This window comes from Chiloscyllium plagiosum, unplaced genomic scaffold (assembly GCF_037043375.1).
Source record: "Chiloscyllium plagiosum isolate Xiang-an unplaced genomic scaffold, Cpla_swu_hap1 HiC_scaffold_43, whole genome shotgun sequence".
Taxonomy (NCBI): domain Eukaryota; kingdom Metazoa; phylum Chordata; class Chondrichthyes; order Orectolobiformes; family Hemiscylliidae; genus Chiloscyllium; species Chiloscyllium plagiosum.
Genome location: NW_028270181.1, coordinates 42,149,599 through 42,165,407, shown reverse-complemented (window position 1 = coordinate 42,165,407; position 15,809 = coordinate 42,149,599). Strand labels below are relative to the sequence as shown.

General features: G+C 55.1%; 1 long non-coding RNA gene across 1 annotated transcript; it reads left to right on the top strand.

Annotated features, from left to right (window-relative positions):
• The first annotated feature begins 1,419 nt into the window (after nucleotides 1–1,419).
• LOC148137499 (uncharacterized) lies at nucleotides 1,420–15,457 on the top strand. Its single transcript, XR_015754228.1, has 4 exons — nucleotides 1,420–1,597; nucleotides 1,972–2,113; nucleotides 2,316–2,355; nucleotides 14,479–15,457. It is a non-coding gene; the product is annotated as an uncharacterized LOC148137499 (long non-coding RNA).
• The last annotated feature ends 352 nt before the right edge of the window (nucleotides 15,458–15,809 follow it).

Sequence of the window (15,809 nt, the reverse complement as noted above, 5' to 3'; positions counted from 1 at the left end):
GCTTCTGAAGGGAAAGTGACTGACAAAGCAGCTGAAGATGATTGACCCTGAGACTCCACCCTGAGGAATTCCCCTCGAACTAACAAGGCCTGGCTTCTCAAGGCCCACCTACTTCACAAGTGGGACATGACATGTCTGAACAGGTTGGTTAAAAATGTCACCTGCAGAAAACTCCAGGTATTCAAGTAGACTGCTGTTTGTTTCAAAGATCACCTGAAGGTGAAGCTGTTATAAAGCTATCGCCCAGGACACTGCACCACCCGGGCAATGGGTTCTGAAGAAGATGCACACAGGACTGGAATGGTTCACTCTGTTTCTCTGCCAGACCTGCTGACTACCCCCAGCACTTTCTGATTTGATTTGGATGTGAGCATAAGAGGTACAGTTAGTAAGATTGCAGATGACACCAAAATTGGAGGTGGAGTGGACAGAGAAGAAGGTTACCTCAGATTACAACAGATCTTGACCAGATGGGCCAATGGGCTGAGAAATTGCAGATGGAGTTTAATTCAGATAAATGCAAGGTTCTGGATTTTGGGAAAGCAAATCTTAGCAGGACTTCTACACTTAAGGTCCAAGGGAGTGTTGTTGAACAAAGAGACCTTGGAGTGCAGGTTCATAGCTCCTTGAAAGTGGAGTCACAGGTCAATAGGATCGTGAAGAAGACGTTTGGTATGCTTTCCTTTATTGGTCAGAGTATTGAGCACAGGAGTTGGGAGGTCATGTTGCAGCTGTACATGACATCAGTTAGGCCACTGTTGGAATATTGTGTGCAATTCTGGTCTCCTTCCTATTGGAAAGATGTTGTGAAACTTGAAAGGGTTCAGAAAAGATTTACAAGGATGTTGCCAGGGTTGGAGCATTTGAGCGACAGGAAGAAGCTGAACAGGCTGGGGCTGTTTCCCTGGAGTGATGGAGATTGAGGGGTGACCTTATAGAGGTTTACAAAATCATTAGGGGTATGGAAAGGATAAATAGACAAAATCTTTTCCCTGGGTTGGGGGAGTCCAGAACTAGAGGGCATAGGTTTAGGGTGAGAGAGGAAAGATATGAAAAAGACCTAAGGGGCAATTTTTTCATGCACAGAGTGGTACATGTATGGAATGAGCTGCCGGGGAAGTGGTGGAGACTGGTACAATTGCAGCATTTAAAAGACATTTGGATGGGTATATGAATAGGAAGGGTTTGGAGAGATATGGGCCGGGCGCTGGCGGGTGGGACTGGATTGGGTTGGGATATCTGGTCGGTATGGACGGGTTGGACCGAAGGCTCTGTATCCAGGCTGTACATCTCGATGATTCTAGTCTCAGGTTTTCAGTATCTGCATGAATCATCCTCAGGCCCCGCCCCGTGACGTCACGCATTCCTCTGCGCATGCGTCCACATTCCCGGCCAAGATGGCAGCTGTTCACCTCGGAAATGCAAACCATTTACCCACAAGTTATTTTTCAAGGTGCTCGCTTCTCTCTGGAAGGGTTTATTCTCGGTCTGAATCCCTCTGTCCAGCTCCTGCAGCCTTACCGTCTGGAAAAGCGCGTCTCTTCCCATTTCCCACGGAGACAAACCCGGCACTGCGGCTGCGCCGCCCTCGCCTGTAGTGAGTATAGAGGGTATTCACCACCGCGGGGAATGCTGGGTAGGTACTCCGCCATTGAGGAGATTAACACAGAAGGTTAATTCTGTTCATTAATAATTTTCTCTTGCCTGTATTCTATTCTTCTGCAATCCAAATAATCTTTGGAAGAACAAAATTGGCTGTTAGAAAAACATCTTAAAGTTGGATGCATCTAACAAATCTCTCAAGTTATCTCTACAACATAACCTTGTCATTAAAATACTAGATCTCTCAAATCATTTTGTAAATTCCTGTCCTGAACTGATGGTGGTAGATTTTGGAAACTCCTTTAACAGGTGGATGTTTAACACTCAAGCCAAAAGACGCATTTGTTTATTCTGAATGTCTCTCAACAGGTTTCTTTTGTCATCTCATTTTACAAAATAGTGGAAGGAATGAAAACTGAAGTGTTTCTCTGATGCCAGTTCTGTGCTAACTTCTCAGCTTCAAGCTCCAGCCAGAGAGTTTACATTGAAGTACAATGACACTGATTCAGAGGTGAATATTTTTGAGCATTCATCTATAATTCAGTAGTTAACGTGATTTGCTGTGGTTCATTGGTTAGGCCCTGGTGTGATCTCTTTACTGTGGATCTGAATCCCTGTCCTCCATGACAATCTCTTTGCCAATGTCCAACTTGCGCTACCTTTAATAATGAGTATTTTAACACTCTGTGACAGTTTACTGTTATTTCTTCCAGTTATGGTCAAATGAGAGCTTCATCACTGCAGGTCCCTGAGGTAGGTGCTGTTAATTTATTCCACTCATATGTGTGGCCTCCCTCATAAACATCACTCAGACCCTGCTATACTCCGTATTGCTTTCATTCTTCAAGCTATCACTTACACACACTATTCCCTTCCCTGCTTGTACATACCCATGCTTAACCCCCCATCGCCTTGCCCCTCCTTTCGCCTTCCCCTCCCGTCGCCTTCCCCTCCCGTCGCCTTCCCCTCCCGTCGCCTTCCCCCCCGTCCCTTCTCCCCCCCCGTCCCTTCTCCCCCCCCCGTCCCTTCTCCCCCCCCGTCCCTTCTCCCCCCCCCGTCCCTTCTCCCCCCCGTCCCTTCTCCCCCGTCCCCGTCCCTTCTTCCCCCCCCCCTTCCCTTCTCCCCCCCCCCCCCGTCCCTTCTCCCCCCCCCCGTCCCTTCTCTCCCCCCACGTCCCTTCTCCCCCCCCGTCCTTTTTCCCCCCCCCCCGTCCCTTCTCTCCCCCCCCCCCGTCCCTTCTCTCCCCCCCCGTCCCTTCTCTCCCCCCCCGTCCCTTCTCTCCCCCCCCGTCCCTTCTCTCCCCCCCCCGTCCCTTCTCTCCCCCCCCGTCCCTTCTCCCCCCCCCCGTCCCTTCTCTTCCCCCCCGTCCCTTCTCCCCCGTCCCCGTCCCTTCTTCCCCCCCCCCCCCGTCCCTTCTTCCCCCCCCCCCCCCCCGTCCCTTCTCCCCCGTCCCCGTCCCTTCTTCCCCCCCCCCCCGTCCCTTCTCCCCCCCCCCGTCCCTTCTCCCCCCCACGTCCCTTCTCCCCCCCCGGTCCGTTCTCCCCCACCCCGTCCCTTCTCCCCCCCCGTCCCTTCTCCACTATCCCTTCTCCCCCCCGTCCTTTCTCCCCCCCCCCCGTCCCTTCTCCCCCCCCCCCCGTCCCTTCTCCCCCCCCCCCCGTCCCTTCTCCCCCCCCCCCCGTCCCTTCTCCCCCCCCCCCCCGTCCCTTCTCCCCCGTCCCTTCTTCCCCCCCCCGTCCCTTCTCTCCCCCCCACACCCGTCCCTTCTCCCCCCCACACCCGTCCCTTCTCTCCCCCCCGTCCCTTCTCCCCCCCCGTCCCTTCTCCCACCCCCCCGTCCCTTCTCCCACCCCCCGTCCCTTCTCCCACCCCCCCGTCCCTTCTCCCACCCCCGTCCCTTCTCCCACCCCCCCGTCCCTTCTCCCACCCCCCCGTCCCTTCTCCCACCCCCCCGTCCCTTCTCCCACCCCCCCGTCCCTTCTCCCACCCCCCCGTCCCTTCTCCCACCCCCCCGTCCCTTCTCCCACCCCCCCGTCCCTTCTCCCACCCCCCCGTCCCTTCTCCCACCCCCCCGTCCCTTCTCCCACCCCCCCGTCCCTTCTCCCACCCCCCCGTCCCTTCTCCCACCCCCCCGTCCCTTCTCCCACCCCCCCGTCCCTTCTCCCCCCCCCCGTCCCTTCTCCCCCCCCGTCCCTTCTCCCCCACCCGTCCCTTCTCCCCCACCCGTCCCTTCTCCCCCACCCGTCCCTTCTCCCCCCTCCGTCCCTTCTCCCCCCTCCGTCCCTTCTCCCCCCTCCGTCCCTTCTCCCCCCCCCGTCCCTTCTCCCCCCCCCCGTCCCTTCTCCCCCCCGTCCCTTCTCCCCCCCGTCCCTTCTCCCCCACCCGTCATTCTTCTCCTCCCCCATTACCCTTCTCCTCCCCCCTCCGTCACCCTTCTCCTCCCCCCTCAGTCACCCTTCTCCTCCCCCCTCCGTCACCCTTCTCCTCCCCCCTCCGTCACCCTTCTCCTCCCCCCTCCGTCACCCTTCTCCTCCCCCCTCCGTCACCCTTCTCCTCCCCCCTCCGTCACCCTTCTCCTCCCCCCTCCGTCACCCTTCTCCTCCCCCCTCCGTCACCCTTCTCCTCCCCCCTCCGTCACCCTTCTCCTCCCCCCTCCGTCACCCTTCTCCCCCCCCCCCGTCACCCTTCTCCCCCCCCCCCGTCACCCTTCTCCCCCCCCCCCCGTCACCCTTCTCCCCCCCCCCGTCACCCTTCTCCCCCCCCCCTCCGTCACCCTTCTCCCCCCCCCCTCCGTCACCCTTCTTCCCCCCCCCGTCACCCTTCTCCCCCCGTCACCCTTCTCCTCTCCCCCCGTCACCCTTCTCCTCTCCCCCCGTCACCCTTCTCCTCTCCCCCCGTCACCCTTCTTCCCCCCGCCCCCGTCACCCTTCTTCCCCCCCCCGTCACCCTTCTTTCCCACCCCCCCCTTCACCCTTCTCACCCCCCGTCACCCTTCGTCCCCCCCCCCGTCACCCTTCTTCCCACCCCCCGTCACCCTTCTCCCCCACCCCCGTCACCCTTCTCCCCCCCGTCACCCTTCTCCCCCCCCGTCACCCTTCTCCCCCCACCCCGTCACCCTTCTCCCCCCCCCCCCCCGTCACCCTTCTCCCCCCCCCCCCCGTCACCCTTCTTCCCCCCCCGTCACCCTTCTTCCCACCCCCCGTCACCCTTCTCCCCCACCCCCCCGTCACCCTTCTCCCCCCCCGTCACCCTTCTCCCCCCCCCCCGTCACCCTTCTCCCCCCCCCCCGTCACCCTTCTCCCCCCCCCCCCGTCACCCTTCTCCCCCCCCCCGTCACCCTTCTCCCCCCCCCCTCCGTCACCCTTCTCCCCCCCCCCTCCGTCACCCTTCTTCCCCCCCCCGTCACCCTTCTCCCCCCGTCACCCTTCTCCTCCCCCCCGTCACCCTTCTCCTCCCCCCCGTCACCCTTCTCCTCCCCCCCGTCACCCTTCTCCTCCCCCCCGTCACTCTTTTCCTCCCCCCCGTCACTCTTCTTCTCCCCCCCGTCACCCTTCTCCCCCCGTCACCCTTCTCCCCCCGTCACCCTTCTCCCCCCGTCACCCTTCTCCCCTTCCCCGTCACCTCCCCCCCGTCACTCTCCCCCGCCACCCTTCACCCCCATCCCCGTCACCCTTCACCCCCCCCCACCCCTCGTCACCCTTCCCCCCCGTCGCCCTTCTGCCCCCCCCGTCACCCTTCTCCCCCCCCGCCACCCTTCTCCCCCCCCGTCACCCTCCCACCCCCCCCCGTCACCCTTCCCCCCCCCCCCGTCACCCTCCCCCCCCACCCGTCACCCTCCCCCCCCCCCCCGTCACCCTCCCCCCCCCCCCATCACCCTTCCCCCCCGTCACCCTTCCCCCCCGTCACCCTTCTCCCCCCCCTTAACCTTTCTCCCCCCCCCCACGTCACCCTCCCCCCCCATCACCCTCCCCCCCCCCCCCGTCACCCTTCCCCCCCCCCCGTCACCCTTCCCCCCACCCCCCCCCCGTCACCCTTCCCCCCCCCCCCCGTCACCCTTCCCCCCCACCCCCGTCACCCTCCCCCCCCCCGTCACCCTCCCACCCCCCCGTCACCCTTCCCCCCCCCCCATCACCCTTCCCCCCCCACCCCCCGTCACCCTCCCCCCCCCCCCGTCACCCTCCCCCCCCCCCCCCGTCACCCTCCCCCACCGTCACCCTTCCCCCCCCGTCACCCTTTCCACCCCCGTCACCCTTCCCCCCCCGTCACCCTTCTCCCCCCCCCCCCCGTCACCCTTCCCCCCCCCCCATCACCCTTCCCCCCCCCCGTCACCCTTCCACCCCCCCCGTCACCCTCCCCCCCCCCGTCACCCTTCCCCCCCCCCCATCACCCTTCCCCCCCGTCACCCTTCCCGTCACCCTTCCCCCCATCACCCTTCTCCCCCCCGTCACCCTTCTCCCCGTCACCATCCTTCCCCATCACCTTCCCCCATCGCCTTCCCCCCATTGCCTTTTCCCCCCATTGCCTTTTCCCCCCATTGCCTTTTCCCCCCATTGCCTTTTCCCCCCATTGCCTTTTCCCCCCATCGCCTTTTCCCCCCATCGCCTTTTCCCCCCATCGCCTTTCCCCCCATCGCCTTTTCCCCCCATCGCCTTTTCCCCCCATCGCCTTTTCCCCCCATCGCCTTTTCCCCCCATCGCCTTTTCCCCCCATCGCCTTTTCCCCCCATCGCCTTTTCCCCCCATCGCCTTGTCCCCCCATCGCCTTGTCCCCCCATCGCCTTGTCCCCCCATCGCCTTGTCCCCCCATCGCCTTGTCCCCCCATCGCCTTGTCCCCCCATCGCCTTTTCCCCCCATCGCCTTTTCCCCCCATTGCCTTTTCCCCCCATCGCCTTTTCCCCCCATCGCCTTTTCCTCCCATCGCCTTTTCCCCCCATCGCCTTTTCCCCCCATCGCCTTTTCCCCCCATCGCCTTTTCCCCCCATCGCCTTCCCACCCCCCATCGCCTTCTCCCCCATCGCCTTTCCATCCCTCATCGCCTTCTCCCCAATCGCTTTCCCACCCCCATCGCCTTCTCCCCATTGCCTTCCTACCCCCCCATTGCCTCCTCCCCCATCGCCCTCCCGCCCCTCCATCGCCTTCCCACGCCCCCCATCACCTTCCTGCCCTCCCATCGCCTTCCCACCCCCTCCATCGCCATCCCCACCCCCTCCATCGCCATCCCACCCTCCCATTGCCTTCCCACCCCTCCCCCATAGCCCTTCTACCCCCCTATTGCCTTCCCACCCGCGCCTTCTCCCCCAATCGCCTTCCCACCCCATCACCTTCCCTCCCCCCACATGGCATGGAGTCCAAGTCACCCTCTGGGACAGCAGGACAGGGACAGAGTGGAGAATGGGGGGAGAGAGCGAGAGAGAGGGGGACAGGTTGTGGTGAAGGGGGGATGGTGGTTAGAATAAAACCCAGTGAGAGAACAAGACAAAGAGAATGAAAGTCAGAAAGCAGAATAAACAAATACCTGGTGGGGGGGAGACAGAACGACAGGGAGGGAGAGAGAAAAGGACAGACGGAGGGAGAGAGAAAAAGCTCAGGGAGAGCGAGAGGGAGAGCGATAGAGAGATTGGGAAAGACTGAACGATTAAATAATTCCAGGAAAAAGAGTGAGGAGGAAGAGAGTAATAAGAAGGGGATCTCCAGGGGAACATGAACAGGATGGAGATGGGAAGTATGGAGATAGATGGGGATTGAAGGAAAGATGTAGGGAAGAGAGAGAGAACACGGGAATGTAGATGGGAGCTGCAGTGAGTGACGGAGGCAGTATCATCTGTGGGATCAGACTATGCAGCAACTCCCTCTCCAACCTTTCTGCCCCTTTGTCTCCCCCCCTCCAGCCCAGAGCTCGCCCTTATGGTAAAAATCCCAGAGACAGCCTGAACCCTACAATTCTTTTCCGTCTGCGTGTGTGTGTGGGTGTGTCTGAGTGTTGTGTGTAAATGAACAACAAGGAGACAGGACGGTTTCTGATTATTCTCTCTCTCTGGTTCCAGCTCTTGTCTGATGATTCCTCACGGCAGAATGATTGGATTCTCTCTGTCTCTTCATCGTCCGAGTTTCTAGATTAGATTAGATTACTTACAGTGTGGAAACACGCCCTTCGGCCCAACAAGTCCACACCAACCCGCCGAAGCGCAACCCACCAATACCTCCTACATTTACCCCTTTTAACCTAACATTACGGGCAATTTAGCATGGCCAATTCACCTGACCCGCACATCTTTGGACTGTGGGAGGAAACCGGAGCACCCGGAGGAAACCCACGCAGACACGGGGAGAATGTGCAAACTCCACACAGTCAGTCGCCTGAGTCGGGAATTGAACCCGGGTCTCTGGCGCTGTGAGGCAGCAGTGCTAACCACTGTGCCACCGTGCCGCCCACGTTTCAGCTCCCAAATCAAATCCCCTCCTCGGGGGGAGAGACTGTTGCAATGTAGGCCACTCTGCAGGTGGTTTGAGACACAGCAAGATCCCACAAGTAGTATTACTCTGATATTAGAACAAGTCTTTAGATCGAGTTTCTCATTTAAGGTTTTAATTACCACCTTGGGGAGTCCTGTCTGTCAGACACTCACTGGGGATTGATGCGTTTGTGCCAAATCCCAGCCCCCAGTTATTTTAGCCCCAGGCTTCAAATCTGTTTTAAAAATGACAGGGCCGCAATCTGACAGGAGCCAGTTAACCAGAGGCCCCTAAAACCCAGGGCCGCCCAGAGGAGATTCACCCTCGGGGTAAATAAACACACAACTTATGTGGGCCCCCTCGGGGTGCAGCCTGTCGACTAGGTCTCAGGACCGTGTCCACTCTGGAGAAAGCTTTTGTTCAGAGGTCGCCTGATCCCAAAGTTTCACTGTTTGAATCTTCAAGTGGCCAGCAAGATCCCTTGGGAGGAAAGAGACAGCACTATTTGAAAGGCAAAGGAGAGGAGGCGAAAGCGTGGGGGAAGGGATTGAAGGGGGAAAGGAGAGGGAGGGAAGGAGAGTTGGAGGCGGGGGATGGAATGCAAGGGGTAGGGAATGGTGGGGGGGAAGGATTGGAGGGGAAGGGGAGAGGGGGAAAGGACAGGGGGAAGGAGGGTGGGATGGAGAGGAGTTAAGGGGAAAGGGGTGAAGGAGAGGGGTGAGGAGGCAGCGTGGAGGAATGGAAGGAGATGGAGAGAGGGGGAAAGTAAGGGGGATGTAGGGGAGAGGCAGAAATATAGGAGTGAGTGGGGAAGGAGAGGGGAAAGGAGAAGAGGCGTGAAGGGGGGGAGGAGAGACGGGAAGGAGAGGAGGAGTGGTAGGGGGAGGAAGCAGGTGGAGGAGAGAGGGAGGACGGGGCGGAGTAGAGGGGAGAATGTGATTGGTATGGTAGGAGAAGAGAGAAAGTAATATTGGAGGGGAGAAGCAGAGAGAGAGAAGAGTGGGTGGGGAAGGAGGGAGGAGAAGAGGGGAAAGGAGAAGAGGTGTGGAGAGGGGGGAGGAGAGAGGGGAAGGAGAAGGTGGAGAGGGGAGGAGGCAGATATAGGAATTGGGGAACAAGGGGGAAGAAGGGGAAAGGAGAGGGAGTGGAAGAGGGGGTAAAGAGAGGGGAGAAGGAGGGGAGGTAGAGGGGGAAGGGAAAAGGGAGGGAAGAAGGGGTGTGAGGGAGGGAAGGAGTAGGAGAGGGGGAAAGAAAGAGGGAAGGAGAGGGGGAAGGAAGGAGTGGAGCGGGAAGGAGGGGCGAATGGAGAGGGGAAGGAGATAGGGAAGAAGAACAGGGAGGGAAGGAGAGCAGGGATGGAAGGAGAGAGGAGAAGGAGAGGGTGGGAAGGGGGAAGAAGGGGTGATGGGGGCAGAGTAGAGGGGGAGGCAATTGGTAGGGTAGGAGAAGGGAGAATGTAAGGGGGATGGAGGAGAGAGGCAGAGAGAGAATAGGAGGGGAGGAGGGGGGAACGGAGAAGAGGAGTGGGTGGGAAGGAGTGGGGGAAGGGGGGAAAGGGTGAAGTAGAGGGTGGGAAAGAGAGGGTTGGAAGGAGAGGGGAAAAGGGGAGGGGAGAAGGAGAATAGGGGGGAGAAGGAGAGGAGAAAGAGTGGGGAAGGAGGGAGGGGGTAGGAGAGGAGAAGGAGAGTGGGGGAAGGATGGGGAGGAAGGAGGGAGAGGGGAGGACAGGAGGGAGGGAAGGAGAGAGGGGGGAGGGGAGGAGGAAGAGTAAGGGAGTGGAAGAAGCGGAGAGTGTGTGTGAAGGAGGCGGTGAAGGAGGGGAGGGGTTGGAGAGGAGTGCAAGGGGGCGAGGAAGAAGGGGGAGGGAGGAGAGGAGGAGGAGGAAGAGGAGGGTGAAGGAGGTGGGGAAGGAGAGGAGGGGAAGGAGAGAGGGGCAAAGGACAGGGGAGAAGGAAAGGTGAAGGAGAAATGGGATGAAGGAGAGGTGGGGGGAGGAGGAGGGGGTTGGAATGGGGGAACGAGAGGAAGGGAAAGGAGCGGGGGAAAGGAGATTTGGGATCAATTGCCTTTTACTGAAAACAGTTCCCAACTTGTACGTGCCTGTAGCTCCCTCCAATTTGAAACCCTCATTCCCCTCTATCCTGTCTCTGAGCCAATGGTGTCTTCATTCCCAGGATAGGGACAACATGGGGCTAGATACAGAGTAAATCTCCCTCCACATTCTCTGCATCGAATACTCCCAGGACATGTGCAGCCTGGGGTTAGATACAGAGTATAGATCCCTCTGCACTGTTCCTAACAAACACACACAGGATAGGGACAGCACGGGCGTTAGGTACAAAGTTAGGCAGCATTGTAGACAGTGCAGATGGCACCTTAACATTACAAAGGGATATTGATAGACTGGGTGAATGGGCAAAGCTGTGTTAGATGGAGTTCAGTGCAAGCACGTGTGTGGGTGTCAGGTTGGAGTACAGAGAGGGAGCACAATGGAGGTTTACAAGAATGATCCTGAACCTCAGGGGTTACATTCTGAGGGGACACTCGACAAATGAGGCCATTTTTCTCCAGAATTGAGAAAGTTAAGGGGTGATCTGATCAAAGCCTCCAAGGTATAAACAGGATGAGACAGGATCGATCTAGATCAATGATTCCCACTGGTTGGAGATTCTAGACCGAGAGGGAGCAGAGTCTGAGAATGAGGGCCCAGAGCATTCAGGAAAGATGGCAGGAAGCACTTTGACACACAAAAGGTGGGAGAGGGACTCTCTTCCACAAACAGCAGTGGATGCTGGATCAGTCGTTCAGGTTAAATCGGAGAGAGATACATTTTTGTTCATTGAAGATATTGAGGGATATGGGCCAAAGGAAGGAATGTGGAGTTAGGCCACCGATCAGCCATGATCCCATTGAATGATGGAACAGGCTCGAGGGGCTGAATGGCCTCTTCCTTTTCCTATGTTCCTGAATAAAGATCCCACTACACTGTCCCCATCAAACACTCTCAGGGCAGGGACAGAATGGGGTTAGATACACAGTAAAGCTGCCTTTACTGTATCCCCATCAGGGCAGCATCAGAATAGGGTTAGGTACAGAGTAAAACTCCCTCTACACTATCCCCAACAACCCCTCACGAAGCTTTAATATTTGAAGATGCTCATATTATTCTGTCATCCCTTGTCCCTCAGTAACTGCGTGTGTGCGTATGTGAGAGAGTGAGACAGAGACAAAGACCATTATTGGGTCAGGTACTCCTGTACCTCAGTACTTAGAGTCATAGAGTCACAGAAACAGACCCATTCAACCCGTCCATGCCGACCAGATATCCCAATCCAATCTAGTCCCACCTGCCAACACCCGGCCCATATCCCTCCAAACCCTTCCTATTCATGTACCCATCCAAATGCCTCTTAAATGCTGCATTTGTACCAGTCTCCACCACTTTCTGTGGCAGCTCATTCCATACATGTACCACCCTCTGTGTGAAAAAGGTCCCTTAGGTCTCTTTCATATCTTTCCCCTCTCACCATAAACCTACACCTCTCACCCACCTACACTATCCAACCCCAGGGAAAATACTTTGTCTATTTATCCTTTCCATTTCCCTCATGATTTTATAAACCTGTGTAAGGTCACCCCTCAGCCTCTGACGCTCCAGGGAAAACAGCCCCAGCCTGTTCAACCTCTCCCTATAGCTCAAATCTTCCAACCCTGGCAACATCCTTGGAAATCTTTTCTGAAACTTTCACGTTTCACAACATCTTTCCGAGACAGAATTGCACGCAACGTTCCAACAGTGGCCTGACCAATGTCCTGTACAGCTGCAACATGACCTCCCAACTCCTGTACTCAATGCTCTGACCAATAAAGGAAACATTCCAAGTGCCTTCATCACTATCCCATCTGCCTGCGTCTCCACTTTCAAGGAGCTATGAACCTGCACTCGAAGGTCTCGTTGATCCGCAACACTCCCTAGGACCTTACCATTAAGTGTATGTCCTGTTAAAATTTGCTTTCCCAAAATGCAGCATCTCACATTCATCTCAATTAAACTGCATCTGCCATTTCTCAGCCCATTGGCCCATGTGATCAAGATCCAGTTGCAATCTGAGGTAACCATCTTCGCTGTTCACTACACCTCCAATTTTGGTGTCAACAACTCAGTGGGAGAATTGGGGTCAGACAATATTCAATGGGATAGTTGGTGCAGTTCATCACTAAAGGGAGGATTTGTGCAGGATTGGTAATTCAGAGATTTGATGCAGGGCACGCCAAAATTAGAGAATTCTGGCAGCGGACCACTAAATGGGAGAATTGTTGTAAGAAAATACTAAATGGAAGAACTGGTGCACAGTGGGACGAGAATTGGGGCCTGGCACCAGTAAATGGGTGATTTAGAGTAGGGCACCTCTAAATAGTAGAATTGGGCTGGGCATCAGTAAATGGAAGAATGAGTATCGGGGTATGAGTAAATCGGAGAACTGGTGGGGCTTCAGTAGATGGGTTTGGTACACAGTGCCATTGCATTAGAAAATTAGTGGGAGTGCCAATACATTAGAGAATTGGAACAGAGCAGGTCTAAATGGGACAATAGGGGCAGGGAATCAATAAAAAGGAGAAATGTTGCAAGCATCAGGAAATAGGAGTTTCAGTTCAGCACCCCAAAATGTACAAATGTGATTAGGGAACCAATCCGTGTAAGAAATATATCAGAGAACAGTTACATGGGCATCAATACTTGGAGACTTGCTAGAGAGAGTGTACATGTGAGAGAGGGATTGCGAGTGTGTGAGTGAGGGTGTGTGTGTGTGAGTGAGAGAGAGTGTGCATATGCAGGACTTACACAGTTAATGGTAGTGCCCTGGGGAGTGTTGTTGAACAGAGAGACCTCGGGGTGCAGGTACATAGTTCCTTGAAAGTGATGCCACAGGTAGGCAGGGTCACAGGGTGGTGAAGGAGGCATTTGGCAGGCTTGCCTTTATCGGGCAGAGCACTGAGCCCAGGAGTTGGGACGTCAAGTTACAGCTGTACAAGACATTGGTGAGGCCACATTTGGAGGACTGCATACCATCATGTTCACCCTGCTGTCGGAAGGAGGTTATTAAACTGCAAAGGGTGGAAAACAGATTGACAAGGATGTTCCCCCAACTGGAAGGCCTGAGTTATAAGGAGAGGCTGGGACATTTTCCCCTGGAGCACTGGAGGCTGAGGGGTGATCTTATCGAGATTTATCAAACCATGATGGACTTCGATTTAAGGTGAGAGGGGAAAGATTTAAAAGGGACCTGAGGAGTAAATCTTTAACAGAGCCTGGTATGTGTATGGAAGGAGTTTCTAGAGGATGTAATTGAGGGGAGTACAATTACAACATTTAAAAGACATGAGGGCAGATATAAGGATAGGAAAGTGTAAATGGGGCTTGGTCAGTTCAGAAAAGCTTTTCAACAAGGACCAGTTGTGTGACATGCTGTGGGGCTACAGTTTCTAGAACTCACTCCTGGGTAACTGTTACTCTGCACATAAGTGAGATTAATCCCCTCAATTCAATTCCAGTCTTTAACTCGCCCTGGGTCACCATTATTCCGTGTAAACCTTCCATTGAACTCTCACCGCCTCCCTGCCACCTGCCTGGATTCATTCCTCCCATTGACCAACCAAGCTGTACCCTCTACCGGCGTTCACCTCACCACTCTGTCCCCTCCCCACCCTAAACCCTCCCCCACGCCCTCACCACTTTATCAGCAGCTCCCCTTACCCTCACTCCCGAAGCATTGTCCTCTCCACCCCCTGATGCTACCTGGCTTGCAGTGTTCTTCCAGCCTCCTGCTTGTCTCCGATGGTTAGTAAGGTGACAGATGGCTCCAAATGTGGTGGTGGGGTAGTGAACAGTGAAGGAGGTTTACCTCAGTGTTAAACAGGACCTTGATCAGATGGGCCAATCATGAGCTGATGCAAGGTTGGGTTTTAGGAGCTGTTTTACAGATGGAAACAAAATCCTTGCTGATGGTCCATTGATCTTCCAATTGATCCCAGGCTCCATTATGAAGGCCCAAGCAAACAGAGTTCACCCAGAGTCAGTTCCCACTGAGCCCAATGGAGTCAGTGAGAGCCACAAAACCTTCTCGTGGTAGCACTGAGGGGGGTCGGCTCATCTGCCACATCCAACCCCATTCCCCAGTGTCGGATCCGGTCTGTCACTGAGCCCTCTGACTGGGCCGTGGATTCCCCACCAACACAGCGGCTGATTGGTGGAAAGAACCAATTAAAGAGAGGGGGTGATATCAGCATCAGGCCGGGGGGGGGGGGGAGGGAATGGAACCAGAGAAAGGAAATCATTGCTGAAAATACATCTGTAATCAAAAGACACGGATTATTTACAGTATATTACTCTGTGTAATAGGAACATTCTCCTTTTTTATTTAGTTTTGCCCAGATGAGTGGATGAGTGAATTCCGTGAGGACAGGAGCCTGCCATTGCTGTTCCCACTCCGGCCTGCAGTGACCGATGATACTTGCCTCCAGGTCATTGACCTTGTATCTGGTTCACTCACTGACAACTGGTTGCTGGGGATGATGTTATTCTGTGCATGTCTGATTCCTCTTTCAGTTATACTTTTGTTGTTCAGCTTTCTATTAACGGTTGCCCATTGCTGACAACACTTCCCACTGTTTTGCTCCTCCAGTCTCTTTGGTTTCGCTCCTCAGATGGAACCATTCCTTGCCCGTTAGGAAAGGAGTGTTACCGTGTTGCTGCTCCTTCTCCTGTCAGTCCATTCCTCACCTGGACTCCTCATTCCTTTATCTGCTGCCTTTAATGTGGGCTCTCAGTTACTTGGATTTATTCATCAATTGAATTATTTTTTAACTGGATATTTCAGGGCATGCTTTAACTGGTCTCTGAAACTGTTCTGTGTCACTACATAAACAAGTGCATTGGTGCAGCAGCTCAGGTCCCGCAGCATATATGAGGCTTGTGAAAAGATTTCGAAAGCAGTGGAATCCAAGTAATGAGCGACACGAAAGAAACGTAAAATATCCAGCAACCAGAGAAGTATGAAACTTGCAGATATGGCAAAGAGTAAGATCACAGATTTCCTTCTGCTCTCTATCTCTGGGTCATTCTCTATTTTTCTCTGACCCCTGAGTCCCTTACGCACCATAATGGTCTCAGAGATGTGTCCGCCAGTCAGAACGTTAAGAAAGAGAATAAAAGTGAATGGGAGCATTGGTGTTAAAAATCGCTCAAAGTATTGAAAACTTGCCCACCGGCGGTCAGTATAGTAACTGGACCTGGTAGAACAGAACCATGGAACATTGTTGATGACCTTTCGAGGTTTAAATCAAAAATAGTTGGGAACATTTTTAAAAGAAAAGAAAATACAGATTATTACTAGAACCTTAATTGGAGTATTCTCTGTCCAGTACTTAGTTTGCATCTGACGAAAACAAATGGCGACAAATCGATCAAAAGAGAAAGTAACGGCGAACCAGACAGAACAATCAATGGCCAAGCAGCTCAGCACATGGATAACACGACACACAGGAGTGATGTCCAGGAAACACCGAGGATAATAATAAAATGGAAACCAGTGAAGTACGATTTCGAAAGCAATGAATAGCAGATCCGATATTGTCATGGCCACCAGATAATGAGTGGTGCTTTTAGACAAACCACACTTGCCCCGAGCTAAGATTAGAATCATCACTAGACTTACTGTAAGAGAGAGAAAAAGGAAAAAAGAGACTTGAAGTTA